The sequence below is a fragment of the Megalobrama amblycephala genome, linkage group LG6, assembly GCF_018812025.1.
Source record: "Megalobrama amblycephala isolate DHTTF-2021 linkage group LG6, ASM1881202v1, whole genome shotgun sequence".
NCBI lineage: Eukaryota > Metazoa > Chordata > Actinopteri > Cypriniformes > Xenocyprididae > Megalobrama > Megalobrama amblycephala.
Window position 1 is genome coordinate 38,658,840 of NC_063049.1, and position 14,107 is coordinate 38,672,946.

The window sequence follows — 14,107 nt, forward strand, 5'->3', positions numbered from 1 at the left end:
ATTTTGAATTTGGCTGCAGTACTCATTTCAACCGCTAGCTGTCAATATTACATATTGCTGCTGTAATAATAATAAAAGTATTCCATAAATTACATATTTTACAATAAGTAAGGTATGTCACAAACACAATGACACACACTGATTTTATTCTTATTATATTATACATTATATCAATTATACAATATAAATTGTGATATGTGGTATATGGATAGACCACTATTATTCTCCATAAAAACTCTAAACTGTCATTCGTAATGCACTTTTTAAGGAAAGATTTCACTTCCTTTGAAGTGCCCTATGAAGGCACCATTGTGTAAACAGGAACGCAGTGGATGTTTTGGAACAGACTGTGTGTCTGTGATCAGTCCTGTTGACACTTTCTGTTGTTTCTGATCTAAGCTCTGCAATGTGCAAAATCTCTTTGCTCTTTTATTTCTCACACATGCAGGCAGAAACTCAGCAGTCCCCACTGCTGCTGTCAAGGTTTAGGAATCCTCTGCACTCCCACAAGCCCCTGTAAAGTTTGTTGAGGTACTTTAAGGACAGCAATGCTGGAGAACTTCTTCCAAAACTTCTTCCTAATCTGGAACTCGAAATTTAATCTTCAATCATCAGACTAGGTGCATCATTGAACCAACAAACAGTGCGAGCATTGATCATGTAGTCATTTCCCCTCTGATAAACACTGCGTCTCTCATTGAGTCTGGCTGAGTCGTCAGATGCATGGTGCTTGTATTAATAATGAATCAGTAACCAGTTCCACAGACACACTCAAAAAGCCAGTCAGCCCGATGGGATCTGTTTATGATGTACGGCTGGAAGTTGGTCTCTCTCAAGTCGGAGTCGTCCACGGAAGCCCTGAAGTCTTCTGCGCTTGCTGAGATCTTAAGCACAGAGATTCATGCTTCCCTTCCATGCCTGCTGGGTACTTCACCTTCATCTGGATTAATAGAGGGAATTATTCACCAGCTAATATGGGATGAGAAATAAGAGGTAAATTCACTGCAATCGTTGTTCCCACGCTCATGAAAAGCCTAGAATTGTCAGGGAATTTTAAATTTGGCATCATTGATTGCGCTGCTTCAAAATTTAATTGGTGATATTTCTCTTTGCGAGCATTAGAGGAAAACTTGCTGTCAAGATGACTTTATTATTGGAGACATTTGCACGGCACACATGATTTAAATCTATTTATTCAAATATTGGTCTGGGGAATAGTCACTTTAAGGGACAGTTCACCTAATAATGATAAAATATGGCATTTATTTACTGTCATGTTGATCTTTCTTTTAAAGTAGTCCAATGACACCAATCCACAAATGACGAACATACCATGGATTTACTGTAGTATTGAGGCAGAAACGTGAGATATATTGAATTTTACTATATTATTTTTTTATTATTCTAATAGTGTGTCCACAACATCAAATCTGCCCCCCTTTTAGAAAGTTTGGACACCCCTGACTTAAAGTGACAACTTTCAACATATTAATTTTTCATTTGTACAATCAAGAATTTTACAAAAAATAACCTTTATTGGACTGAACCAACTATGACATTATTATTCCAACCATGAAGGCTGCAGAAAAATATGAAATAATATTGCTTCCTTGCAGTTCTCACACCTTTGTGAAGCTGAAGTATCTCCTTCAATGCATAACTTCATGGGGAAAATCATTGATCATTTTCTTTGAATTGTGGCTTTCTCTTTTTTTCTAGCACTAGCTCTGATTCTTCAAAGAAATTTGACCACCCACTTACAGTATGTGACTGAGCTCTGCCTCCCTACAGCTTCAGAGAAAATGCTTCATTCATTCAGGTTTAATCTTTATCTAAGTAAATGACATGGTTTTATTCATTGGTTCACTATATATAAATATATAGACCCATCACAGAAAACTGCACATTTTTACTCATTCTGTGTGATTTATAAGCCTTTTGAAAAATGGGGACAAAAAATGAGGTATGATACCTATGTCATTATACAAATTTGTGTCCTGATATGCCACAAAAACACGTCTGCACACACACACAAGAATCAGGCATAACATAATGAGCACTGACAGGAAAAGTGAATAACACTGATTATCTCCTCATCACAGCACCTGTTAGTTGGTGGGATATATTAGGCAGCAAGTTTACATTTTGTCCTCAAAGTTGATGTGTTAGAAGCAGGAAAAATGGCATCACGTGGATGGTCGGGTGCGTCTCTTACCTGGGGAACACATGGCACCAGGATGCACTATGGGAAGAAATCAAGCCGGCGGAGGCAGTTTGATGCTTTGGGCAATGTTCTGCTGGGAAACCTTGTGTCCTGCCATCCATGTGGATGTTACTTTGACACGAACCACCTATCTAAGCATTCTTGCAGACCATGTACACGCTTTCATGGAAACGGTATTCCCTGGTGGCTGTGGCCTCTTTCAGCAGGATAATTCTCCTGCCACAAAGCAAAAATGGTCCAGGAATGGTTTGAGGAGCACAACAATGAGTTTGAGGTGTTGACTTGGCCTCCAAATTCCCCAGATCTCAATCCAATCGAGCATCTGTGGGATTTGCTGAACAAACAAGTCTGATCCATGGAGGCTCCACCTCACAACTTACAGGACTTAAAGGATCTGCTGCTAACATCTTGGTGTCAGATACCACAGCACACCTTCAGGGGTCTAGTGGAGTCCATGCCTCGATGGGTCAGGGCTGTTTTGGCAGCAAAAGAGGGACCAACACAATATTAGGAAGGTGGTCCTCATAATGGAGCAATCTCATAATGATTTCTAAAAAATCCTTATCCATGACACTTCCAGTTGTTTGTGATAATTAGACCAGTCATGGAAGTGTGGGGACCCCGACTAATGTCCTGCAGCATTGTTAATCACACAGACACAGGTAATGCAACAGCGTGAAGTGTGTCATTGAAATAATCAGTGTAGTTTTGGTTATAAAAATTGTCTGTTTATTGTGATTAAAAAGTACATCTGGATTTAAGATAATTCCACTTCTCTGATAGAACCACAGAGTTTGTCATATATAATGAAGTTACCTTGGCCATTAGTTTGCTTCTCCCTGCGGTGGCTTGTTGATTTTCTTCAGTGATCTGCTTAATGGAGCACCATGTTCCTCAACAGATGGAGATATTCTCCTCTAAACACCTCCACCTGCTACCATCGCTGCTGCATCAGTCCTGTCTCTGTATAAAAAACTACAGGTACCTCTGAAACCTGTTCAGGGAAACATGTTCAGATCACATTTCATCCCAAAATAAAGATTAAGATATATTTCGTCTATATATTGTACACTGTAATAGGATGTTTTTATTTAACAACTGATTTTAAAACAGCATAATTAAAGGCTGTGTAATAAATATGAAATTCACCTTATTTTCCCAGGGTATGTTCCTGACATCAAAGCACTTCTCTTAAAATATGAACCTGGACTTTTGAAAATTGTTGTGGTTTCTATTGTGTTTTTGCTGTATGTCCCCAGAAGTCTTCTAAATCAAAAGTGATTTAGAACTGAAAACTGAAAGCGTCATTACCTTCACCTACCCTCTGGTTTGAAATGGCAGCAGCGCTGTCTGGAAGTTTATTAGCTGGGGAGTTTCTGGCCCCCGTCTCGTCCATCTTGACCACCTCTCCTCAGGACGGACTCTGTCCTCTGCTGACACAGTTTTGTTAGATCATTTTCCAGCAGAGAACTTTCCCAACCTTGTTTTTGTGTCGGTATGTGATGGACGAAAAGATGAAAAGCTTACTTGTTTATGGATGTTTCTTTCATCCATCCTTGTTCATGTGTCAGCATGAAATCTGTCATAAGCTTTCTGAAAATCTTTAAAACGTCTGCTTTAAAACCAGTTTACTGTGTAGTATTTCCATTTCGATATACAAATATCACTAAAGATATTTGATAAGAGCTTAAAGTTCATTAAAGGTGCCCTAGAATTAAATATTGAATTTATATTGGCATAGTTGAATAACAAGAGTTCAGTACATGGAAAAGACATACACTGAGTTTCAAACTCCATTGTTTCCTCCTTCTTATATAAATCTCATTTGTTTAAAAGACCTCCGAAGAACAGGCGAATCTCAATATAACACCGACTGTGGGTGTACGCCCCAATATTTGCATATGCCAGCCCATGATCAAGCCATTAGACAAGGGCAGAACATCTGGATCTGTCCACAGCTGAATCATCAGACTAGGTAAGCAAGCAAGAACAATAGCGAAAAATGGCAGATGGAGCGATAATAACTGACATGATCCATGATAACATGATATTTTAAGTGATATTTGTAAATTGTCTTTCTAAATATTTCGTTAGCATGTTGCTAATGTACTGTTAAATGTGGTTAAAGTTACCATCGTTTATTACTGTATTCACGGAGACAAGAGAGCTGTCGCTATTTTCATTTTTAAACACTTGCAGTCTGTATAATTCATAAACACAACTTCATTCTTTATAAATCTCTCCAACAGTGTGTAATGTTAGCTTTAGCCACACAGCATAGCCTCAAACTCATTCAGAATCAAATGTAAACATCCAAATAAATACTATACTTACATGATCCGATGTATGCAAGCAGTATGCATGACGAACATCTTGTAAAGATCCATTTTGAGGGTTATATTAGCTGTGTAAACTGTGTTTATGCTGTTCAAGGCAAGCGCGAGCTCCGGGGGAGGGGGAGCACGAGAATTAAAGGGGCCGCAACCTATAAATCGGTGCATAGTTAATGATGCCCCAAAATAGGCAGTTAAAAAAATGAATTAAAAAAAATCTATAGGGTATTTTGAGCTGAAACTTCACAGACACATTCAGGGGACACCTTAGACTTATATTACATCTTTTAAAAAGAAGTTCTAGGGCACCTTTAAAGGCGCAGTATGTAAGTTTCTCCGCTAGAGGTTGCTTATTCAAAACAATAATAAAGGCCTACCTTGATGATGCCGTAAATGAACTCTAGTTCATTCTCTAGTAACTACTGAAGTCATTGTAAACTTTTGAGGTTTTTGTAAAGTATTAGATAGTAATAACTCAAGAGTTACTATATAACTCTAAAGTAACTACTTCTTATTTGGATCAGTATTCTAAAGTGAAGATCATAGTAACCCACTAGTAATTACTTAAGTGTTACCAAATATACATACAAAACATACAAAAACCTCAGAAGTTTACAAAGACTTCAGTAGTTGTCACTAGAGAGTTATCATGTTATTCACTTTAGAATACTGATGCAAATAATTTGTAATTCCTTAAGTATTTGGTAATACTTCAGTCATTACTAGTGTGTTACCAAGACCTTTACTTTAGAATTAATTATACATTATGCATCATTCATGTTAATTATGAACCTGTATATAGTAGTTCTTAGTAGTTCTCTGGGAGGAATGAAAAAACAGTAGTTACTGATTAGTTAATAGTGAACTATCATATTCAACTGAGCACTATTACTTACTAATTCATTAGTTTATTGTTAGTTAATAGTAGTTACTATAGTGTTAATAATGCATTATTCATTTGTTCCTGTGTAGTTATTCATTAATGAAGGATCAGTATTCTAAAGTGTTACCCAAAAATATTACATATTGTGCCTTTATGAGATAAATGTCAATTTATTAAAGCTACAATATGTGGCTTTTTCGCCGCTAGAGGTCGCCTATTCAAAACAAAGGCTTATTTTTCTGCAAAAATCGTACATATTGTGACTTTAACCGCTCTCATTCAGTTAAGTGAATGAGTCATCAAAGAGATTCAATGTAGAAACCTGCGTTTATAAACCATTCATTAAAAGAATCTGCTTAAAAAAGTAAATCATTCAGGAATCGGGATTCACTTGTCACGCTGTATGTTTTTGATTCACAGAAAAGAACCGGTTTATAAGCATCTTTCATTAGGAAATCAATCAGTCCACCACATCTTTTTGTTTTTCTAAAACAGACTCAAGAGTCTTTTGTTGTTGAATCAGACCCTGGATGTGCTGAATGTTTTTCGTTCACATCAAATAACCAGCTCAGAAGAGTCTTTCGTTCAGGAATCAGACAACACTGGTCACTACTTTTACTATTTCTGCTATAGAAAGATAAGATAATGGTAATGGCATACGAGTAGTAGCCTATACTAGTATGCAGTTCCAAATTCAGCAATTCGGTCGGGAATCGCACTAAATAGTTTTTCAGTTCAGCAGAAAGATTTGCCCTCAGACTCTTGCACTGCATCACAACTATACAGGCTGCGAACTCACATTCACAACTCCGGTATGATTTATTTCATTCGGGAATCGTGCCACACTGGCCTTGTGTTCGTTTATGCACCGGTATCATGTTCAGTCTCGTGTTGAAATTTGCTGTGTCAGTTGCATCTGTGATTTATGTATATGCTTTTATTGCTTTTCTCATCAAAGCTATTGAACCTCAAGTGTTTATCACATTTCTCTGCATATACACAGCAATTAGTTTACTCCCTGGAGACATTCATTTTGATCTTCATGAATGCATAATGTGCTTATATATCTAATTTTCACTGAGGAGTCATCATACTCTGTCTGGGGAACCTCATTCAGACGCGCCCGCAAAGTTTCACATGAGCTCACCTGTCCAGTTGTGGTTCAAAATGAAGCGGCGAACGGGGACCGGCCGCCTTAAAAGATATCATACATCATCAGATTGCATTCTGGGGACAATGGGATCTGCACTCATTCAAGGCCCAGATTTCCATTTCAATTTTCTGCTCAGTGGAGTTGATGTATGTGGCGAATCGCTCCACAGCCTCGCTCTCCACCGGCCCGTTCCATCTTCACACCATTTATTAGCCTGGAATCCCGGTGACCTTGTCTCCCTGCGCGCGCTGACGCCACACCTGCTGTCACCGAGAGCAAAGAGAAGTGGCGCGCTATGAGACGGGCCGCAAACCCCAGGACATTACACTTATCTGAATCCAGCACACTTCAATTTGGTCTGGACCCTGCATCTGGGCCCCATTTCAAGCTGTTGGTTAAACTTTACATTCACTCTCCCCTGGAGAAGAAAAAAGCAGGGATGGATGAAGAGATGTCACTGTCATGATCACCAGTGAGAGTGCCCTATCAGCCACTAGAGGGCACTCCATCAGTGAGTCCACTACAGAGCCTGCTCCAGTCAGTGAGTCCGCTCCAGTCAGTGAGTCCGCTCCAGTCAGTGAGTCCGCTCCAGTCAGTGAGTCCGCTCCAGTCAGTGAGTCCGCTCCAGTCAGTGAGTCCGCTCCAGTCAGTGAGTCCGCTCCAGTCAGTGAGTCCCCTACAGAGCCCGCTCCAGCCAGTGAGCCCACTACAGAGCCCGCTCCAGCCAGTGAGTCCACTACAGAGCCCGCTCCAGCCTGTGAGCCCGTTCCAGCCAGTGAGTCCACTCCAGAGCCCGCTCCAGCCAGTGAGTCCGCTCCAGCCAGTGAGTCCGCTCCAGCCAGTGAGTCCGCTCCAGTCAGTGAGTCCGCTCCAGTCAGTGAGTCCGCTCCAGTCAGTGAGTCCGCTCCAGTCAGTGAGTCCGCTCCAGTCAGTGAGTCCGCTCCAGTCAGTGAGTCCGCTCCAGTCAGTGAGTCCGCTCCAGTCAGTGAGTCCCCTACAGAGCCCGCTCCAGCCAGTGAGCCCACTACAGAGCCCGCTCCAGCCAGTGAGTCCACTACAGAGCCCGCTCCAGCCTGTGAGCCCGTTCCAGCCAGTGAGTCCACTCCAGAGCCCGCTCCAGTCAGTGAGTCCGCTCCAGTCAGTGAGTCCGCTCCAGCCAGTGAGTCCCCTACAGAGCCCGCTCCAGCCTGTGAGCCCGTTCCAGCCAGTGAGTCCACTCCAGAGCCCGCTCCAGCCAGTGAGTCCGCTCCAGCCAGTGAGTCCGCTCCAGCCAGTGAGTCCGCTCCAGCCAGTGAGTCCGCTCCAGCCAGTGAGTCCGCTCCAGCCAGTGAGTCCGCTCCAGCCAGTGAGTCCGCTCCAGCCAGTGAGTCCGCTCCAGCCAGTGAGTCCGCTCCAGCCAGTGAGTCCGCTCCAGCCAGTGAGTCCGCTCCAGCCAGTGAGTCCACTCCAGAGCCCGCTCCAGCCAGTGAGTCCGCTCCAGCCAGTGAGTCCACTCCAGAGCCCGCTCTAGCCAGTGAGTCCACTCCAGTCCCGCATGCTCTCCTGTCAGTCCCGTGATGGCCAGGAGGTCTGTCTTCACTTTTTATATTTTGGCTGTCTTGCGTGCCTGGAGGATGCACTCAGAACAGCCCGAGCCCGCTCCAGCCAGTGAGTCCGCTCCAGAGCCCGCTCCAGCCAGTGAGTCCGTTCCAGAGCCCGCTCCAGCCAGTGAGTCCGTTCCAGAGCCCGCTCCAGCCAGTGAGTCCACTCCAGAGCCCGCTCCAGTCAGTGAATCCACTCCAGAGCCCGCTTCAGTTAGTGAGTCCACTCCAGCCAGTGAGCCCGCTCCAGCCAGTGAGCCCGCTCCAGCCAGTGAGCCCGCTCCAGCCAGTGAGCCCGCTCCAGCCAGTGAGCCCGCTCCAGCCAGTGAGCCCGCTCCAGCCAGTGAGCCCGCTCCAGCCAGTGAGCCCGCTCCAGCACGGCATGCTCTCCCTATCAGTCCGGTGATGGCTAAGAGGGCTGTCCTCACGTTCTATGTTTTGGCGGTCTTGCGTGCCTGGAGGATGCTCCCAGAGCAGCCCCAGCCTGAGCACGCTGCCGTCCCAGAGCAGCCCCAGCCTGAGCACGCTGCCGTCCCAGAGCAGCCCCAGCCTGAGCACGCTGCCGTCCCAGAGCAGCCCCAGCCTGAGCACGCTGCCGTCCCAGAGCAGCCCCAGCCTGAGCACGCTGCCGTCCCAGAGCAGCCCCAGCCTGAGCACGCTGCCGTCCCAGAGCAGCCCCAGCCTGAGCACGCTGCCGTCCCAGAGCAGCCCCAGCCTGAGCACGCTGCCGTCCCAGAGCAGCCCCAGCCTGAGCACGCTGCCGTCCCAGAGCAGCCCCAGCCTGAGCACGCTGCCGTCCCAGAGCAGCCCCAGCCTGAGCACGCTGCCGTCCCAGAGCAGCCCCAGCCTGAGCACGCTGCCGTCCCAGAGCAGCCCCAGCCTGAGCACGCTGCCGTCCCAGAGCAGCCCCAGCCTGAGCACGCTGCCGTCCCAGAGCAGCCCCAGCCTGAGCACGCTGCCGTCCCAGAGCAGCCCCAGCCTGAGCACGCTGCCGTCCCAGAGCAGTTCCAGTCTGAGCCCGCTGCCGTCCTTGAGTCCTCCGCTCTCCCTGATACGGCCACGGAGGCCGTCATCGAGCTGTCCGCTCTCCCTGATACGGCCACGGAGGCCGTCACCGAGCTGCCCGCTCTCCCTGATATGGCCACGAAGCACCCTTGGCCAGCCCTGCCGCCGCCGTCCAAGCCTACTGCCCTGCCGCCGTCCAAGCCTTCTGCCCTGCCGCCACCGCCCAGATCTTCTGTCCTGCCGCCGTCATCCAAGCCCTCTGCCCTGCCGCCGCCGCCCAGGCTTTCTGCCCTGCCGCCACTGCCCAGGCCGTCTGAACCGTTGGAACCAGCCTGGTCAGTTCCTCCAGCGCCACCCTGGCAATCAGCCAGGATTCCAGACCCTCTGGAACCAGCCTGGTCAGTTCCTCCAGCGCCACCCTGGCACTCAGCCAGGACTCCAGAACCACTGGAACCAGCCTGGTCAGTTCCTCCAGCACCACCCTGGCTATCAGTTGGGCACCCTGGAGCTGGCCCACCATCCCTCCCCCTGATCCTCCTCCTGTCCACCTCCCTCCTGAGTTTTTGTGTTTTTGTTTTGTCTGGTGGAGCGTCTGGTAGCCGCTCCTTTGAGGGGGGGTAATGTCATGATCACCAGTGAGAGTGCCCTATCAGCCACTAGAGGGCACTCCATCTTGGACTCTTGTTTTCACCCCTTGGACTACAATACCCATACTCACTCTTGGACTCATTATCCCACTCATTGCACTCAGCTGTTTTGTGTTTGTTATCAGTGTCTGTCTATTTAGTCTCAGTTGTTTCTGTCCTTGGTTGTGGTTTGTTGTATTTTGTTACGTGCACTTTGTTTCTCTGGCTTTTTGTATTGGACTGTTTTTGTGGAGTTTAACCTTTGCCTGTGTTCTGGATTACATGCTTGGAGTCTCCTGTAATAAACATCGCTGCACTTGGATCTTACCATCTTGTTCTTGTGTGCACCGTGACAGTCACACGCTTTTCTGATTCCTATTGGTGGTTGCATGAAGATGAGCTGAAACAATATATTGGTGTTTTTGTCATTTTTGTAGATTTTGTTGTTATTGGTTGTTGTCTTTGTCGCTGTTATCAGCATTTTTATCATAACTCTTGTCACTATCATTGCTTTTACAGTTTTTATTGCTATCGTTGATGGATTGCCGCTGTTTTCATTGAGGTATGTGCCGTTTAAGGTGAGCATTTCTAATAGCACAGGGGGTTTCAAACTGGGGTCCAGGGACCAGCAGGGGGCCGCAAGGGAATGCTAGGGGCAGGGGGTCCGTGAAAATTTAAAGAAAACACTGTAAAAAAAAAAACTAAATTAAATAAATAAAACTTACATTTAAATAAGAAATTGTATTAAAATAAATGTAAAAATAAATTAATAAGATTAAATGAATAAAACTTAGAAAAAATAGTTTAGATAAATAAATACAAAATAAATTAAGCAAATTAATGAATAAATAAATAATTTAACAGTACAGTATTATATTATTGTAACTTCATAGAAACTAAATATTTTCCAAATAATATTTTTTTCTTTTATCAATGATGAAAACAGTTGTGCTGTAATTATTCCATATAATAATAATAATTATATTTAATAATAATAATGTATTAATTAATATTAATTATTCCATATAATATTAATAATATTTTAGACATGTTTATAATAATTTTTCACAGTCTAATTTGGGTCTTTTATACAAGAAACTTTATACACGCATTTTACATTTTATTATCGGGGTCTCTCATGAGGATGAGGATAATCATATTTGGGAGTCCGTGTCATCTAAAGATTGAAAACCGCTTGTAATTGTCTATTTGAACATGATTTTTATGTATTAAATTTAAAAAGCGAGCAAGATGTTAGCGTGGTGGATGATTACATTTACACCTGAGCCTTATCAGACTTTTGGGCTTTTTTGAAAAGTATTGTGACTAATAACTAACCACCTAGCAACCCTGCAATAAACTATGATAATTGATTAACTGCGCCTCAAAAAACTTTGTTTTGTTAACACAGTTATTGTCACGATTTCCCTGTGTCTTTGTTAAAGGACTCTTATTTTGTTATTCTGTTACTTTGATGTTTCTGGTTTCATTTCCTGTGTATTAGTTCCTGTTTCCTTTGTTTCCATTACTGTCTTGTTAGTTTCCAACTGCGTCTCATTTCAGAGGCTGCGTCCTCTAGAGGTCATATTTGTAGGCTGCATATGTCATCAAGGATGTCTTATTTAAGAAAAGTAACCGTAATAAAATCGACTGTTATTTCTCGTGAGGTGTAAAATACTGTAATTTTTTTCTTACTTTGCAATCTAACAGTTATTTTTCTTAAATGAGTCTGCCTCGATGTATGCGGCCTTCCAACGCGACCTCCGGAGGGCGCAGCCTTCTAAATGAGACGCAGTGATAGTTACCCTTGTAGTCTCCATGGTTACTCATGACACACACCTGTTCCTCATTAGCCACTTGTATTCCTGTGTGTATCAAAGATTATTGCTATACAAAGACTGTTCACTTGTATTACTATGAATGAGGGAAACATCGACACACAATATGGCAGAATAAGACTAGTCCTGCCTTCCAAATATAAGAGCCATTAAGCAGTTGGTAAACTTGTTGCATCACTTTAGCTGCCATTAAAAGCTCAGATTCCCATAGAAACCTGAGACTCGCACTTAGGACTGCACCAACCTGAAATATATACCTTTTTAATGCCACACTCAAAAAAATGATTTTTGATGCTGTTCACTTTATTTAAGCAATTTATTTTGATTCAACACCATTGTATCAGGTTTCTGGTTTAAATGTGATTGATTCATGTTAAATTGACTTGAAACGATTACTCTTTGACTTAACTTGATGTTTTCATATTGGAATAACATGTTTCAATCAAGTAAACCCAACCAGGACTCAATCAAACAGGATTTTCACTTCCCATCATGCTTTGCAAAGGGGCTGAACTAGGAGTGTAAATGTTGAAATAAAGTGTTATTTTAAGCAGTTTTTAGGAAGATGAGAAAATGGAAAGACTTTTTAATGTTTACTGTTCTATTATGTTGGTATTTAAAAGTTTCTGTTAATTAATAGTTTTAGGGTTACCATTGTGGTGAATTGTTGCACTTGTGCTTGGGTTGAGGACCTGCTAACAAACTTTCAAATTACTTTAATAAGAAAGTAATCACTGTGGTAGTGCTCTGGGTTGCATTTCCCAAAAGCATTGTAAGACTATGTTGATTGTAAAACCATTGCCACCAATGGACTTATGATCAATTTAGGCTTTACAATGTTTTTTGTAAAGGTCCCGTTCTTCGTGATCCCATGTTTCAAACTTTAGTTAGTGTGTAATGTTGTTGTTAGAGTATAAATAAAATCTGTAAAATTTTAAAGCTTAAAGTTCAGTGCCAAGCGAGATATTTTATTTAACAGAAGTCGCCTACATCGAACGGCCAGTTTGGACTACATCCCTCTACTTCCTTCTTTAATGACGTCACTAAAACAGTTTTTTGACTAACCTCCGCCCACAGGAATACACAAGAGTTGCGTTTGTAGAGTGTGTTTGTCGCCATGTCGTCGAAACGCTGTTATTTTCATCCCGCAGTCCAATCACCGGGTCTGATTCCGGCTCAAATTGATAGGGTAAAATTAAAGACATGTTTACAATAACACTGAGCGCGTGCATCTCCACGTTATGGTAAGAGGCGTGACCTTTCCGGGCAAGGTTCGCTAAGCTGCTGTCGAATCACAACACAGGAACCGCTGGCACAATCAGAACTCGTTACGTATTTCTGAAGGAGGAACTTCATAGAACAAGGAAGTCATCAGCCCGTTTTTATGACAGTGGAAACAGCGGTATACAGATAAGTAAATTATGTGAAAAATACTGTGTTTTTTTACACGCGAAACATGAACACATGTTATATTGCACACTATAAACACAATCAAAGCTTCAAAAAACCACGAAAAACGGGACCTTTAAGGCAATTTAGAATGAATCCAGTATAACATCTAGATTTCTAACACCGAACATCACAAAAGTTATGTAAATCACAAAATTAAACAAGAAGAATTAATTGTAAAAATCAATGTATATGAAAACAATTTATTTTTAGTTATTTATTTATTGTTTTTTATTTATTTTAAATGAACACAATTGATTCTAGTTGATTTAACATGGTTGATTCTATTGGATTTTACTTGTCTCAATCATGTGGAACCACTGTCCATGATTGAATTGAGTAAGTTGGATATAACTATTTTACATAGATTCTTCCTTAGTCAGTTGTTTTGTCAAGCTGTGCCCAACCATAGTAAATAAGTTGAATCAACCTTAATAAATTAAGTTGACCCAATTGGAATAACAGAATTGCATAATGCTGAAATAAAGCAACATAATCATGTGGAAATCCTTTCCATGATTTTTTTATGTTCGTTCAAAGAGTTATTTTTTTGAGTGCATTTGTGCATAAGAAACAACATTTATGAAGTCATATCTTGTCATATTTTACTGGTAATTTCATATGTGAATTCGTAAGTTTGGTGAGCAGCTTTGGAGAATTTGATGTTTCCATATTTAAAGAGATAGGAGCTGTACTTGCATAACTGAAATAGCTGCCCAAGAGAAATTTCAAAGATGGCTGCAGAGTGAAATTACTTGCCTTAAAGGGACTTTGGTATATGTGGATATACCCCTATCTTCCAGTCAGTGTTTGTCGGTCGTTGTCTTTACATCTGTTGTAAATCGCCTGTGTTCCCTTTGTCATCATGTTTGGATTATTGCCATCAGCTTCTCGTTTAGATTATCTTTGTGTTTTCTAGAAGATCCTCACCTCTCTTTGCTATAACCATGACAGTTATTGGCCTAGAAACATCATTTAACTAAACTGAATGACACATTTTATCTTATGTAAAGCTG